Genomic DNA, 16,749 nt, shown 5'->3' with positions numbered 1-16,749 from the left:
ATTAAGTTTGGGGATTTTTATTCTCTGGGGAGGAGGGAAGGGAGCTCTAAGTATATTTGAGGGTGGTGCTATATCTAATTATGTTTGAGGATTTATGGGAGGCTCTGCCTTATTCCATCTTGGGATTTAAAGGGGGACTCTGCCTAATTATATTTGGGATATATGGGGTGCTGTGCCTATTTATGTTGAGGATCTAACAGGGCACATTACCTATTTATTTGACATTATGCTTACTTATGTTTTTGGAGACAGACTGGCTAATGTGTGTGTTTTGTTACGTCTTGCATGAAGCTTTTTGAATGGTAACTGGGGCCCTATTTTTAATCAAAGGAGAGGGGACTGAGTGTTAAGGCAGGGCCACTGTCTTTGAACTACACCACTGCTATGGCTCCGCCCATGACCTGCCATGTACTTTTGGCCTGGCACACTCCTGCCTACTTTGTGCACATTTTCTTACTTCAATACAGAGTGCTGTCATCCTGACATATAGTACAGTACTAAAGTGCTAGAATTTAATTTTGAATAAGCTGATTAACTGATTATTATTATTGATGTATAAATTGCCAACATATTCTTTGGTGCTATAGAGTAAGAAATTGATGATTGAATGCTGCATTAATATTTTATCCAAACAAAAATAAAAATTGAGCTATTCAGCTGAGTATATTCCACATACAATACAAAACAGTGCAAAACCGGTCTTTAGAGAAGTTCCAAGATATGTTAACTTAAAGAGGAACTCCAGTGAAAATAATGTAATAAAAAAAAGTGCTTCATTTTTACAATAATTATGTATAAATGATTTAGTCAGTGTTTGCCCATTGTAAAATATTTTATATCCCTGATTTATAATCTGACATTTATCACATGGTGACATTTTTACTGCTGGCAGGTGATGTAGCTGCTGCATACTTTTTTGGCAGTTGGAAACAGCTGTAAACAGCTATTTCCCACAATGCAACAGGGTTCACAGACAGGAAACTGCCAAGAGTAAGTACTCAGAATTTCTTTGTGGGAGGGGTTTCACCACAATATCAGCCATACAGCGCCCCCTGATGGTCTGTTTGTGAAAAGGAATAGATTTCTCATGTAAAAGGGGGTATCAGCTACTGATTGGGATAAAGTTAAATTCTTGATTGGAGTTTCTCTTTAAAACACAAACAGTGACATTCTTGGAATACATAAATGGATATATCTCTGGCAATTAACCTTAGCAAACATTCACAGCTTAGCTATACAATCTATGGATCTAAGTTTCACTCTAGTTTTATCACAAAACTAGAAACACAATACACAGAACCAGGGGCGGAGCCGGGCAGCACGCTGACAATCCGGAAGCACAGGCAAGCCAAGTGAGGGCGGGGAGCCTTGTATCCGCGGCAGAGGCGGGACAAGGTCCTCCAGCACCCAAGGCTGAGACACCAAAGTGCGCCCCTCCATCCCTCCCACCCCAGCCGTCACACACTGATTGCTATTAGACTAAGAGGTGCCACAGGGCCCACAACCTCCCCAACACCTAGTCTAGTTCTAGTTATCTGACTTGCAGTCACTGCTATGTATCCCCTTTTCTTATTTCTTTCTGCTTCAAACACAATTAGGAATGACAGCTGAATGAATTGTGCACCCCTCCTGCACTGCGCCCCGAGGCTGGAGTCTCTCCGGCCTATGCCTCAGCCCGGCCCTGATCCACGGCCAAGGGCTGCTTTGATGTCCGGTGTATCTTGGATTGATTTTTATTGATTTTAAAATAAAGGAATTTTACGTGGAGTTCACTGGAGGAGCGTGGATTACTGTATACTTCTACGTGCAATATGCCAAGCTGCTATCCGGTAAGTGGATTCACAGAAGGGGGAACTCCGTTTCTATTCCCAGTGGTGAAGGCACATCCCCCTGGAGTGCAGCACGTGGTGGAAGTTGCAACTTGTTTATACAGTGTTGAGCACTATGTGCGTTCTTTTGTTTGATTTGTTTTTATAGGGGTCATTTCTCTGTTGGAGATGAAGACTAAGTAAGCGCAGCAAGTGACTTGTGACATTGTGTGTAAATTGGAGTGAAGTTTCACTCTAGTTTTATCACAAAACTAGAAACACAATACACAGAACCAGGGGCAAATTCAGGATTTTCAGGGGGGGGGGGGGGGGAGCATTCCTTAAAGGTCTCCCTCCGTCACACACAATACAGTATAATATGGTAGGAAATCATGATGGGTACACATAATGCAATTTTCCGTCCGACTGACAGGATCTGACAATTATTTCCTGAAAACATTCTGCTCCCGATCAACAACGGGATCGATAAGGAGCAGTTTGGTTACAGATAATAATGAGGACAGGCAACTTTGCTAATGAAGGGGAAATGAAGCATTCACCCAGCAGGGCGCAGGGCTGTGCTCATACCTGGCTCTGTCATGTACCCCAGAGCTGCTCCATGCTCTGTACACACTCTGCTGCTCCATGCTCTGTACACACTCTGCTGCTCCATGCTCTGTACACACTCTGCTGCTCCATGCTTTGTACACACTCTGCTGCTCCATGCTTTGTACACACTCTGCTGCTCCATGCTCTGTACACACTCTGCTGCTCCATGCTCTGTACACACTCTGCTGCTCTATGCTCTGTACACACTCTGCTGCTCTATGCTCTGTACACACTCTGCTGCTCTATGCTCTGTACACACTCTGCTGCTCTATGCTCTGTACACACTCTGCTGCTCTATGCTCTGTACACACTCTGCTGCTCTATGCTCTGTACACACTCTGCTGCTCTATGCTCTGTACACACTCTGCTGCTCCATGCTCTGTACACACTCTGCTGCTCCATGCTCTGTACACACTCTGCTGCTCTATGCTCTGTACACACTCTGCTGCTCTATGCTCTGTACACACTCTGCTGCTCTATGCTCTGTACACACTCTGCTGCTCTATGCTCTGTACACACTCTGCTGCTCTATGCTCTGTACACACTCTGCTGCTCTATGCTCTGTACACACTCTGCTGCTCTATGCTCTGTACACACTCTGCTGCTCCTAGCTCTGTACACACTCTGCTGCTCTATGCTCTGTACACACTCTACTGCTCCATGCTCTGTACACACTCTGCTGCTCTATGCTCTGTACACACTCTACTGCTCCATGCTCTGTACACATGCTGCTACTCCATCCAAAGTCAACTGTAGCAAGGAAAGAAATGGTCAGTGCTGTAAGTTGCAGGATACCTGCAGATATTCTGGTGTCTCAACATGTGCCTGTCCCCAGACACTGCACCAGGTCTGGTCTGAGGGGTTATTCTGGGCAGCTGTAATCCTTCCCTGCATTTGCCTATGAGAACCCCCCCCCCCCCCCACATTTGTAATGATTGCATAGCACCCAACAATTCACTTTGCTTCAGTCAGCAAGGGAGGATATGCAACAACCTGTGACATGACATGCTGCAGCTCAACACAATAACACACTGGCTGGCTGTGAGTTTGAGACAAACAAACTGCTCACCCTCAGCAAGTCGGCCATCCTCCATTACTCCTCAGTCAGGACAGCAGTGCCAGCTCCTCCCTTCCGTAGTGCAAGTCAAATGAAACACTGCTGTACTCCAGCCTCTCCCCTCCTCGCTCACAGTCAGACTCCTCACACATCACAACAAGCTGCTTTTCCCCAATAATGACTTGACCTCTTCACCTTCATCCTCTCACTTCTCCTTCTACTCTGACTGCATGCTGTCAGTCTAAACACACAGAACAAACATGCTGACCCTGTAATCTCTGCGCCTGATGCAAGTGTTTCACCTTGCTTCATGAGAGAAACGGCCCTGTTAGTATATGCGGCAGAATGCATTGACAGGGAAACTGGAGGCAACCTGCCTTCAAGATGTCACACCCTTCAGTCATGAGTATACTGATGAGCAGGAAGTATGTCATCCACAAATATGCATCTACGCATGGGCACTGCAATGCAAACACAGCAAAAATAGAAAATGTACATATTACCATTGACTTTCTTTGCTTCTGGTGCCACCTGCAGTGTACAGTAACACACTGCAGCTTCTCCGTCAGCTTTGAAACAATGTTAAAGAGACAATGAAGCGAAAAAAAAATTATGATATTATGATTTGTATGTGTAGTATAGCTAAGAAATAAAACATTAAAATCAAATACATCAGTCTAATTGTTTTCAGCACAGGAAGAGTTTAGAAACTCCAGTTGTTATCTCTATGCAAACAAGCCATTAAGCTCTCCGACTAAGTTAGTCGTGGAGAGGGCTGTTATCTGACTTTTATTATCTCAACTGTAAGTGAACTGTGTACTTTTCCTCTGCTAGAGGAGGGGTCATTACTTCACAGACTGCTCTGAAAGAATCATTTTGAATGCTGAGTGTTGTGTAATCTGCACATATTATAGAATAATGCAATGTTAGAAAAAACACTATATACCTGAAAATAAAAGTATGAGAATATTTTCTTTGCTGCTAATCTTCTAGTAATTATTCATAGTACACAACCAATTTATTATATCATATTTTTTTTTCGCTTCAGTGTCTCTTTAAGAGGCTTCAGATTAGCAGATTAACTGGGGTGGTATAAAGTATAGATATAGCTTTTGTATTGAAATCCTGTTGAAAATTGAAAGTACAGCACAAAGTTTTATTATAACTTGAACAGCACTACTGTTTTTCATAGAGCTATAAAGATTGCAGTATAATCAGCTATGAGCAAGGTTGAGCTTGAATTTCTACAATGAAATAAAAATTTTTGGTTGGCTCAAACTTTTCTCTAAAATACAACACATTTTCATAAGATACACATCAACACAAAATGAGACCTTTCTTGAAAATGTGTTTGCGCATTCCCATTGACTGTAATGCATTTGGGGAAATGGTTTTTTTGTAAGCATATTTTTTGAAAAAATTCTTATCTATGCAAAAATGACATTTTCATGCCCATAGAATTTAAAGACCTTTAGTCCAAGGGATCTATTTTTTTGCATATGAAAATATGCTTGAGGCTGGGTTCACACATAGCAAAAACGCTAGCATTGCGGAAAATGCTGCGTTTTTACCGCTAATGGAAGTCTATGGGCCGCAGGAGAAAACGCATATAAAAACGCATATGCGTTTTCTCTGCGTTTTCAAACCTGCATTTTTAAAAACGCTGGTTTTGTTGCATAATATTCATAGACGCATCAAAAACGCACATAATGAAAGTCAATGGGAACGCAATGGTATGCGTTTTTTATGCATTTTCATATGCATTTTTTCCCCCAAAAAATTTTTTATGCTGTATTTCCGCTTCCTGTTGTCTTCTGAGTGATTTGCATAAATGGAAATAGAAAAACATATGAAAAACGCATACAAAACGCTCATGAAAAATGCATCGCAAACGCACCAAAAACGCAGTAAAAATGCACAAAAAACTCACAAAACATTAACATAAAACATGACATAGAACGCAGCCTTTCACGTTATGTTATGCATGCACCCAGCCTACAGTAAAGACAATCTTTTTAGCCATAGGCTAAGTATCCACTACACACTTGTCTTATGCGTTTGAGAATTCACATGCCAATTTGCACATGGAGATAAAGAAAGATATGTGATTTCTCCTATGCGGCTAGCATAATGGGCAATTTCCTTCTCCACTGCTTTCTATGTACCAGTGAGGTATGGAACCCACTACAAAACGCTATTGCTAATCGCAATCGCTAGCATTTTTAATGAGCATTTTGTAAGCGATATCATGAGTTTTCTGGAGATTTTGGTCACGATTTTAAAAAGTGTAAGCATTTTGCCAGCGATTGTGTAGCGATTAGCGTTTTTAATTCTGATTGGTCCTTTCAATTAATTTAAACATTTTTACAGTGTGCAGTAATTTAAAAACGCTAGCAAAATCGCTCTATGTAGGTTTTGACGAGCGATTACGTCAGCATTTATATACTTACGGTAACGCTAAATGCTAAAAATGCTGCATGTCCTGCGTTTGCGATTTTGGTAATTGCAATCGCTCCAGTGGAATTTAGCCCATCCATTAACATTAGCTGAGCGTTTAGGGAAATCGCTAGCGTTTTAGAATCGCTCCCTAAACACTCAAAAAATCGCTCTAGTGGGTTCTGTTAGAATTTAAGTATTATATACCCTAAAACGTATGCAAATTGTCGCATTACGCAAGTGGAGCCATGCACAAATCGGAAATGAAAGCATGCGTAGTGCAAAAAAAAGGCCGCAGGCTGTTTTTTTTTTGTTTGTTATTTTTTTTTATGGAAATTTGCATGCGTTCTAATGCAATTTTTCATTCTGAAAAATCATAAAAATCACAAATGGTAACCCTGCCATAGTCTTTCCCCCGTGGATTACTGGAAAGTTTATTAAAGCTTTCATTTATTACAATGTGGCTGTGTTCTATATCTCCAGGTAATGGAAACCTACCATCTTCCTCTCCTTTAAAGAGAATCTGTATTGTTAAAATCGCTCAAAAGTAAACATACCAGTGCGTTAGGGGACATCTCCTATTACCCTCGGTCACAATTTCGCCGCTTCTCGCCGCATTAAAAGTGGTTAAAAACAGTTTTAAAAAGTTTGTTTGTAAACAAACAAAATGGCCACCAAAACAGGAAGAAGGTTGATGTACAGTATGTCCACACATAGAAAATACATCCATACATAAGCAGGCTGTATACAGCATTCCTTTTGAATCTCAAGAGATTATTTGTGTGTTTCTTTCCCCCATGCACTGAAGTTTCAGGCTGCTCTTTTCTTCCTGCAAACAGCTTTGCCCTTGTTTGTAATTCCTCAGTATGTGAAAGCCCAGCCAGCTCAGAGGACGATTTATCCAGCTTGTAAAAGATAAGAGAGAAGCTGCTCTAATCTAAATAACACACAGGCAGTGTGCATAGAGGGGCCAGGAAGGGGGAGTTCATAGCAGAACCACAACACTGAAGAACTTGGCAGCCTTCCAGACACAGGCTGACAAGTCTGACAGGGGAAAGATACATTGATTTAATACAGAGACAGTGATAGTATAAAGTGCTGCAGTTAGCCACAACACATTAGAATAGCTTTTGGAACTTGTAGGATGATAAAAAACAGGATGCAATTTTTGTTACGGAGTCTCTTTAAGATTTTCCTATGATCACTACCCCCTAGGCCAGGGGTCAGGAACCTTTTTGGCTGAGAAAGCCACATATTTTAAAATGTAGTTCCCTGAGAGCCATACAATATGTTTTTAAAACTGGCACAGTGCGCATGCGCAGCAGAGGGCTCATGTCCCTGTTGCCATGGTGATGTGTATACAGTTGAACCTCCGGGCAGCAGAAGTGTCAGACAGGTCTTCAGCTTCTCTTGGGTTTCAGCAACATCAGCAATTTCCCCGAGAGCCAGACAGGAGAAATACAGACTAACAGCTCTTACGATTAGCTAGCTGACTTGGGGGTTGATTCACTTTGTAGGAGGAGATCCCCGCAAATTGGCCCAATAGGCAGCTTGTCAAGTGACAGACAGTCTATTGGGCCAATGAAAGTGTGAGGATCTCATCCCACAAAGTCACTGGAACTGACAGGGTCCAGGGTGGTACAATTGGAGCAGCTGTTAGTTTTGGGGTAGCGCGAGTAAGCTAGTAGTGCACGCTACAGCGCTGCCACACTAAGCTGTGCTGCTTGAGCGGCTCAGCTTAATGAATCAACCCATACTGTTTTGTATGTGAGCCAGATGTAGCCATCATATAGCTCCTGAGCCATAGGTTCCCTACCCCTGCCCTAGGCCAAGCATTACCAGGCAGATTTAAAGCAAACTTAAAGCCACGCAAAAAAAAAAGTTAGCCACTTGCCATTGTACATGGAAGCCTCAGGATGCTGCAAAGACCTTCCCAATCCTCCATAACCTCTTCCCTGCCGACTAGCTCCCCTATGTGTACAAACACAGCTGTACTGCACAGGTGCCAGTAGGGTTTGCGCCTGCATGGAAGCACTACTACTATGCAGGCCATACTTGTGCACAGAGGACTATCCAGAGGTTTCCCTCTACTGAGGTATCTACTTTCCCCATTCAAGGGCACTTTCACAGCAGTTTTACACCTCAGGTTTGGAAATGTATTTTGCAACATTGCAGATACACAGTACTTGATTGGATTGCAGCAGCTTGAAATTCATATCTGCTGATTTCATTATTCTGGACCTGCAAGCCCAGGCTTTAGAAATGGATTTCTTATCTGCAGGGGCGTATCTGGGTAATATAGAGCCTATGGCAAACACTGAAAATGTGCCCCCCCCCCCCATTAGAGCCCCCTTTCCCTCTGAAAATAGCATCCTTTCTCGCAGGCATGTGTTATGGTTGTCTGTGTTTTCTGGCTGAGGATATTGCTGAAGTTACTGCTTTGGAACTATCTCTTCTTATTCCCTCTCTGTCCTCTTAAGTAGCCATGTTCCCCAGATAACAGAATTCATCTAATCTGAGGTCTGAGTGATGGGGGGGCATGGCGGTGCAGCACAGGGGCAAGCATGGCGCCCTTGCTGCTGTGGCGCCCGTGGCATGAGCTATGCCTGCACCCCTCTAGATACGCCTCTGCTTATCTGTCACATGGGAACTGATGGTGATGTACATTTACCCTCTGAACCCATCCTCAAAAGTTTGAGCAAATCTAGTAATAGTGACTTCTGGTTTAGTTATCCTTACCTTCTGACCACTCAAACCTTGGTTCTCTTTATTTGTAGATGCAAAAGAGCTGCCACTACATCATCCCCTGAAACAAGATCTAACCTTGGCCAGCTTTCTTCATCCAAATCTTTAAAATATAATTCTATAAATGTTAAGTCGTAGAAACATTACTTAAATCCAGGAAGTACTATGTTGATTCTACATACTTTACAATATGGAGAAAGTTTCACTCTTTTGTTCAGCAGGGGAACTTTGATACTGTTGATACTTGGCAAACCCATAATCTGGGTTTTCTTCATTTAGTAGCTGAGAACAAGGATAGTCTAAGATCAATAAAGGTGCAAGTTTTCTGTCCAGCAAATCTTGGCAGTGAATCCTCTGACGGCCAATACATGATGTAAGCATTAATCAAGACAAATCCCCCTTTCCCCCTTGTCTATCCAAGAAGAGCTGCTCTCAATCTTCAATTAATGTTAAGATGATTATTTGTAAAAGATTGACTAAATGTAATCTAATCAAGCACACAGTGCAGTCCAATTGTAATCACAATTACTTGCTATTACTTGCTATTACTTGCTAATCCAATCTAAATTTCTACTCCATATGGTACATCAGTGCAGTATTAAATGTTTGTTTTGCTGCCAGCTTGGTTGAGATCTTCTGTCCCATTCCCATGTGACTGCATTTTCAATCAGACAGGCATCTAAAATCAATCAGATGTTAGTGTTCAATTTTGAGTACAGTAAAAATTTTGGAAAGATCCAGTCAAAACGATCAAATCTGCTAAAATTCATGTGGAAAAAATGAAGGCAAAACCACACCAGGAAGAAAACAACGCATGAGGAAAAGGTAAGAGGTGTGAACAGGGAAGAAACATGTTGTGCACAAGGAGAGGGTAGAGTAAAGATAGAAGCTCACCAGGGGAGCAGCAGCTGGACACCGGACACTCCACTGACAACCTTGTGAGCTTCTCTCTGTACACTACCCCTTCCTAGTGCACAACTTTGATGTTCCTCCCCTGTGTGCACCTCTTACCTTTTCCTCACACCCTTTTTTCCTCCTGGTGTGGTTTTCCCTTTATTTTTTTCCATGTGGCCTCCCTCATTCTGTGTTTTACACCTTTGTATTCATTGCAGTAGAATCTTCACTATATTACATCAATGAAATACAAATATTTGATCTCATTGCACTGTGCACTATATTTAAATGTATCTACCATGGACCTTATTACAATCATGTTATTGACTTAACATACATTATTGACTACAATTTCATTGTTTTTATATTTCCTACATTAATTGATTTAGAGATATTTTGTAGTCTGGTGTGGTATTTGAACCTTCTTTTCCTTAAATGTGATTTATTGACAAGTCCAGAAAGGAAAGTCTGCATGGATTAAGCTATCGTAATAAATATGCATTAATACAGTACTTATTACAGATACTATATTCACAAAACCTTGGTAACGCAATCTACATAGCATGTTACACAAATCTTGTTATATCTGCAATGCCGCTTGTATAACAGGCAATGTAAACATTGCATGTATAACGTAAGTTATAACGTAAGTTAAAGGTTCATACACACCTACCAACTATCTGTCCAACTATCTGCCAAACTTGTCTGTTAAGCCCCATTCACACGCTCAACAGCGGTCTTTTAAGGCGCGTACACACGCCATATTTTCACAAACGACGGGTCCATCAGACCCTCCCGCTGGGCGGACGATCTGCCGACAGTAGGACATGTGTCTTATCAGTCTGCCGACAGACTGTACACATGTCGTACTGTCGGCAGAACATCCGCCCAGTGGGAGGGTCTGACGTCATTAGTGAAAATATGGCGTCTGTACGTGCCTTTATGCAGCACAATTGTCAAATAGCTTTTGTTGTGAAACAAGTTCAAAGAACTAAAAAAAAGTATTTTGCTATTGTTTAAAAAGCTGATAAGACTGATAAGACATCAACCCAACAGTTGGACTGACTTCTTATCAGTTGTTGAACAATAGCAAAATACTTTTTCAACTTGTTTCACTACAAAAGTTGTATGGGGCTTAACAGACAAGTTTGGTAGGTAGTTGGACAGATAGTTGGTAGGTGTGTATGAACCTTCAGGGTATAAACATAATGCGCAGGTAACATTTGTGAATATATCTCTAGACTACTACCCTATCCTAGCAAGCTGACAAACACTGAGAAACATTTACAAATAATGTACAGTTTACAGTGTGTAGCAAGCAGAAAAAGATGCAAAGCAAAAAAAAAGTCCACTTATGCCATCTAGTGTTTCCAAACAGTACATCAGGAATCAGGACAATAGCAGAAAGTAAAGTTTTCATACATAAGAAACATATAACTATGGTACATAGAATGCAACAAATGTATGTTGTAAGTGGGAAGAAGGGAAGGTGCCAGGGCAGACCCCATTTCAAAAATTTCACTTTTTTGCCTGTTGTCCTGGTTACCTGCTTACACTACATTTCCTGTCAGTGACCCATACCAAGTATCACATCCTGTGTACTGCATCATATAAATGCAAAATTGTTGCAAGTGTGTGGCTAGGACAACACTGAGACCAAAAGTTCAGCACAACAGTCCGGTTTACACTGAAGGTGGTTAAAAATGCATACATTTTAGGTTCTCTGTCAAGTTGCTATGCAGTTCTTGTGCACTTTTGTGTGTATTACATAGGGGTGCACATCACAAGCTCGTGATCATGAGTAACTCGTGTTCACAAGCTGATTTTTGCAATCACGAGGTCGTAACCGAATGCACTCGTGACCACACTCATTACCCGACTCGTGATCACGAGTTACTGCACTCCCTCACGGAACCCCCCGCCCCCTATAAAAATGCAGCAGCGTTGCCCATGTTCAGTCTGTCTTCGGCTGGAATGGTGAGAGGGACAGAGCTTGCTGGAGATAGGGAAAGCGTTAGGTAGGCTTGTTTATTTTAATCCTAGCTGACTGGTTGCTGTTTAATCACCCCAAACAGCCCTTCTGAGGGCTACTTCATCTTTCTGCTGTTTTTCTTTTTTTTTGTGTGTGCGACACTCCACAGCCCACAGGCACCCACCATTGTGCCCAGTGCCCACTACAAGCACAATAGTGCTCCAGGGCCTGTGTTATTACCACTAAATTGTGTTTAAACTGTTGCAGCATTCTCAGGGTCTGTCTGATAGTGCAAAGACAGAGCCACACCTGTGCCCACATATAGTTATATCTAATTGTGTGCCACATAAAAGCACAAGCACATTTTTCTCTTCTACTGTGCTCCAGGGCCTCTGGTACTATCAATAAATTGTGTTTGAAGTGTTGCAGTTCTCAGTGTCTGTCTGATAGTGTACAGACAGAGCACACTGGCACTGAGCCACACCTGTGCCCACATATAGTGATTTCTAATTGTGTGCCACATAAAAGCAAGCACAAGCACAGTTTTACCACTAGGGCCTCTGTTATTATCACGTTATTGTGTTTGAACTGTTGCGTATCTCTGTGTGTGACACTACACAGCCCACTGACAACCAGAGCTACTGCTATTGTTGTTGCCACATTCAGTTGCAGGCACCTCCACTGCATTACTTTTCACTTGTTGCAGGCAGAGCACCCCAATAAAAAAAATGACAGCGTCAGAGTCAGAGGCAGGCCACCACACAAGTGTCCTCGAGGTCATGCTGCTGTGATTTCCTGCAGCCCTGGAAGAATGCAGTGTTCAGAGGGCACATACTCTCATCCCCTAAAATTCTGAGGACGTGGTTGACTGGCTTACACAGCACACCACATCTTCTACAGCTTCCGCACGGAACCTCCTTGATACACCGTCGTCCTCTGCTTCTGGTATCCCACAACAATTTACCACCACCACCACTAGCACCACTATGTCAGAGGAGTTATTCACACATGATGCATTTAGTGATGCACTTGTGGCCAGCCAGCCAACATGCCCTTCAACGCCTGCTGTTGCCACCACCCGAATGCCGACATTCCAAAGCTCACCAGTGTGGCATTTTTTTGTTTGTGTACCTCTGATACCAGCAATGCCGTCTGCAACCTCTGCCAAAAGAAACTGAGTAGTGGGAAGCCCAACACCCAAACTAGGGACAACTGTTTTGCAAAGGCACCTGATCGCAAAACAAAAACACCAATGGTATGCACACGTTAATAAAAGCAGCACACAAATATAATAACTTTATAAATAATTTTTTATAAATAATTTTTTTTTTGTAAATGACAGACATTTTTTTTCTAAAAAACAAATACTTTTTTTTAGATTTGATAAGAGAGAGATTTGTCTTTTGGTTGAATCGGCCCATACATCGCTAGATATATGGCTACCTTAAAGGACAACTGTAGTGAGAGTGATATGGAGGCTGCCATATTTATTTCATTTTAAACAATACCAGTTATCTGGCTGTCCTGTTGATCTATTTAGCTGTGGCAGTGTCTGAATACATTCAGATACAAGCATGAAGTTAAAGGGAACCAGAAACGTTGGGGGAAAGCTGTTATACATACCGGGGGCTTCCTCCAGCCCCATACGCACGGATCGCTCCCACGCCGCCATCCTCAGCTGCCTGGATCCGCTGGTACCGGGTCCCGTCATTATCGCCAGTCGGCAGGCAGACACGGCCAATTGTCCGCATCACAGGGGGCTCCCTCCATATAAGTACGCGTGAGGCTGCATACTGCGCAGCCGCATGCGTACGGATATGGAGGGAGCCCCTGTGATGCGGACAATTGGCCGCGTCCGCCGGAAGTGATGGGACCCGGTACCGCTGATACAGGAAGCGGTGGACGGCGGCGTGGGAGCGATCCGTGCGTATGGGGCTGGAAGAAGCCCCAGGTATGTATAAAAGCTTTTTCTGTTTTTAACGAGCGTTCCTCTCTGGTTCCCTTTTCATATCTAGCAATAATGGCAGAAACATCTGATCTGCATATGCTTGTTTAGGGTCTATGGCTAAATGTATTAGAGGCAGAGGATCAGAAGGACAACCAGGTAACTGGTATTGTTTATAAGGAAATAAATATGGCAGCCTCCATATACCTCTCACTTCAGTTGTCCTTTAAAAGTTCATAAAAATGGTACCGTTAATGGGCACCTTTAGAGACAGCTAATCAGTCCAACAGCTAGACAAAGCATAGAAATAAACAAAGACTGCAACCCACATACATATGGCTCTTTGCAAGTATATTTTATTTTGTTTTATAAAATGCCCCATTTAAACGTATACTGTAAGAATACATTTACACAGTAAAGATATACAAAAAGTAATTTATTTTATTTTATAGAGAAATCACAATTTTACATTTTTCATATAAAAGTGAAAAAATAAAAAACACCAATCCAAGATTGAGCAAACTTGAAATATTAAACATATAGCATATAGGAGTAGCACTGCCACACCACAATGCCAAACTAGATGACACTAATATTGTTTGCAACTGAATGTAGCAGAGGAATCTGCATAGATCTGCAGTGTGGCTGGACTATGGAAATCAAATGACTGTCTGTACAACAACTTATGTGTACCCCACAAGTCTTGACTGCAATACAGAATTTACCACCCTTTTACGGGTGCTAGTAGCTTGAAGGGAACCCAAAGTCAATTGGATATGGAGGCAACCTTAATTATTTCCTTGTATACAATGCCAGTTGCCTGGCAGCCCTGGTTGATCTTATGGCATAAGTAGTGTCTGAGTCCAAACCCTGGAAGAAGCATATGGCTAATCCAGTAAAAGTACCTGATCTGGTGCACACCGTATTTTTCGGACTGTAAGACGCTGCGGACTATAAGACGCACCCAGGTTTAGAGGACAAAAAACAGGGGGAAAAAACAGTGGCGTCCCTACCATGGGGCGGCCAGGAGCGCTCCGCTCCGGGTGTCAGCTCCAGGGGGGGTGTCATCAAGGCCTCCCCAGAAGACTTGATGACACAGGAGGGGAAGCAGCGCTGAAGGAGGGGTGGCAGCGTCGGCGGGGAGGGGGGAAATACCCCCCCACATCTCCCTCACCTGGGTCCCCTCCTTCGGCGCTTCCCCTCCACGGGCGCCGGCAACGGGCACTGACAGGGCGGCTGATAGCCGCCCTCAGTGTACCCGAGCAGGGCTACGAGAAGATGGCCGCCGAAGCCCGCACTGGAGACAAAAATAGACGGCAAGATGGCCGCCGACGCCATCTTGCCGTCTATTTTTGTCTCCAGTGTGGGCTTCGGCGGCCATCTTCCCGTAGCCCTGCACTGATGACGCAGCAGGAGACGGCGCGGGACATTCAAGAGGAGCTGCGGAGGCTGCCTGGGACTCGGAAGAGAGGTTTCATCTGCAGGTAAGGTTTTTTTCTTTTACAGGTGCACCGGCCACCCACCGCTGCTGCCCACCTACCCACCGCTGCTGCCCACCTACCCACCACTGCTGCCCACCACCTACCCACCACTGCTGCCCACCTACCCACCAGGCTACCCACCACTGCTGCCCACCTACCCACCACTGCTGCCCACCTACCCACCGCTGCTGCCCACCTACCCACCACTGCTGCCCACCACCTACCCACCACTGCTGCCCGCCTACCTACCAGGCTACCCACCACTACTGCCCACCTACCCACCACTGCTGCCCACCTACCCACCGCTGCTGCCCACCTACCCACCACTGCTGCCCACCTACCACCACTGCTGCCCACCTACCCACCACTGCTGCCCACCTACCCACCAGGCTACCCACCACTGCTGCCCACCTACCCACCACTGCTGCCCACCTACCCACCGCTGCTGCCCACCTACCCACCAGGCTACCCAGCAGGCTACCCACCGCTGCTGCCCACCTGCCCACCGCTGCTGCCCACCTGCCCACCGCTGCTGCCCACCTACCCACCACTGCTAGCAGGCTACCCACCACTGCTGCCCACCTACCCACCGCTGCTGCCCATCTACCCACCGCTGCTGCCCACCTACCCACCGCTGCTGCCCACCTACCCACCACTGCTGCCCACCTACCCAGCAGGCTACCCACCACTGCTGCCCACCTACCCACCACTGCTGCCCACCTACCCACCACTGCTGCCCACCTACCCACCAGGCTACCCAGCAGGCTGCCCACCTACCCACCACTGCTGCCTACCTACCCACCAGGCTACCCAGCAGGCTACCCACCACTGCTGCCCACCTACCCACCACTGCTGCCCACCTACCCACCGCTGCTGCCCACCTACCCACCGCTGCTGCCCACCTACCCACCACTGCTGCCCACCTACCCACCGCTGCTGCCCACCTACCCACCAGGCTACCCACCACTGCTGCCCACCTACCCACCACTGCTGCCCACCTACCCACCAGGCTACCCAGCAGGCTGCCCACCTACCCACCAGGCTACCCACCACTGCTGCCCACCTACCCACCACTGCTGCCCACCTACCCACCACTGCTACCCAGCAGGCTGCCCACCTACCCACCAGGCTACCCAGCAGGCTGCCCACCTACCCACCACTGCTGCCCACCTACCCACCACTGCTACCCAGCAGGCTGCCCACCTACCCACCAGGCTACCCAGCAGGCTGGCCACCTACCCACCACTGCTGCCCCCCTACCCACCATGCTACCCACCTACCCACCACTGCTGCCCACCTACCCACCAGGCTACCCACCACTGCTGCCCCCCTACCCACCACTGCTACCCAGCAGGCTGCCCACCTACCCACTAGGCAATCAGGCTGCTCACCCTTCACCACCTACCCACCAGGCTATCAGCTTGCCAACACTCAAATCTGCTACCGATATTGTGTATTTTGTTGTCAGATCTGCTACCGACATTGTGTATTTTGTGGTCAGTTTAACTACCGTCATTGTGTATTTTGTGGTCAGTTTAACTACTGATATTGTGTATTTTGTGGTGAAATCTGGTGCTGACATTGTGTATGTTCTGGTCAAATCTACCGCAAGATTGAATGATTTTTTTCTGGTCAAATCTGCCGACATGATTGAATGTATTTTCTTGTGAAATCTGCTCACATAACGTGTAATGTCTGGTGAAATGTTCTCGCATTACGTGTATTTTATGTTGAAAGCTTCTGACATTTTGTGTATTTTCTGGAGAAAAGCTGCGCAATGATGTGAATTTTCTGGAGAAAGG

Source organism: Hyperolius riggenbachi, chromosome 11 (genome assembly GCF_040937935.1).
Source record: "Hyperolius riggenbachi isolate aHypRig1 chromosome 11, aHypRig1.pri, whole genome shotgun sequence".
In the NCBI taxonomy this organism is placed as follows: Eukaryota; Metazoa; Chordata; class Amphibia; order Anura; family Hyperoliidae; genus Hyperolius; species Hyperolius riggenbachi.
The sequence above is the reverse complement of the archived record's forward strand: the minus strand, read 5'-3'. Positions refer to the sequence as shown.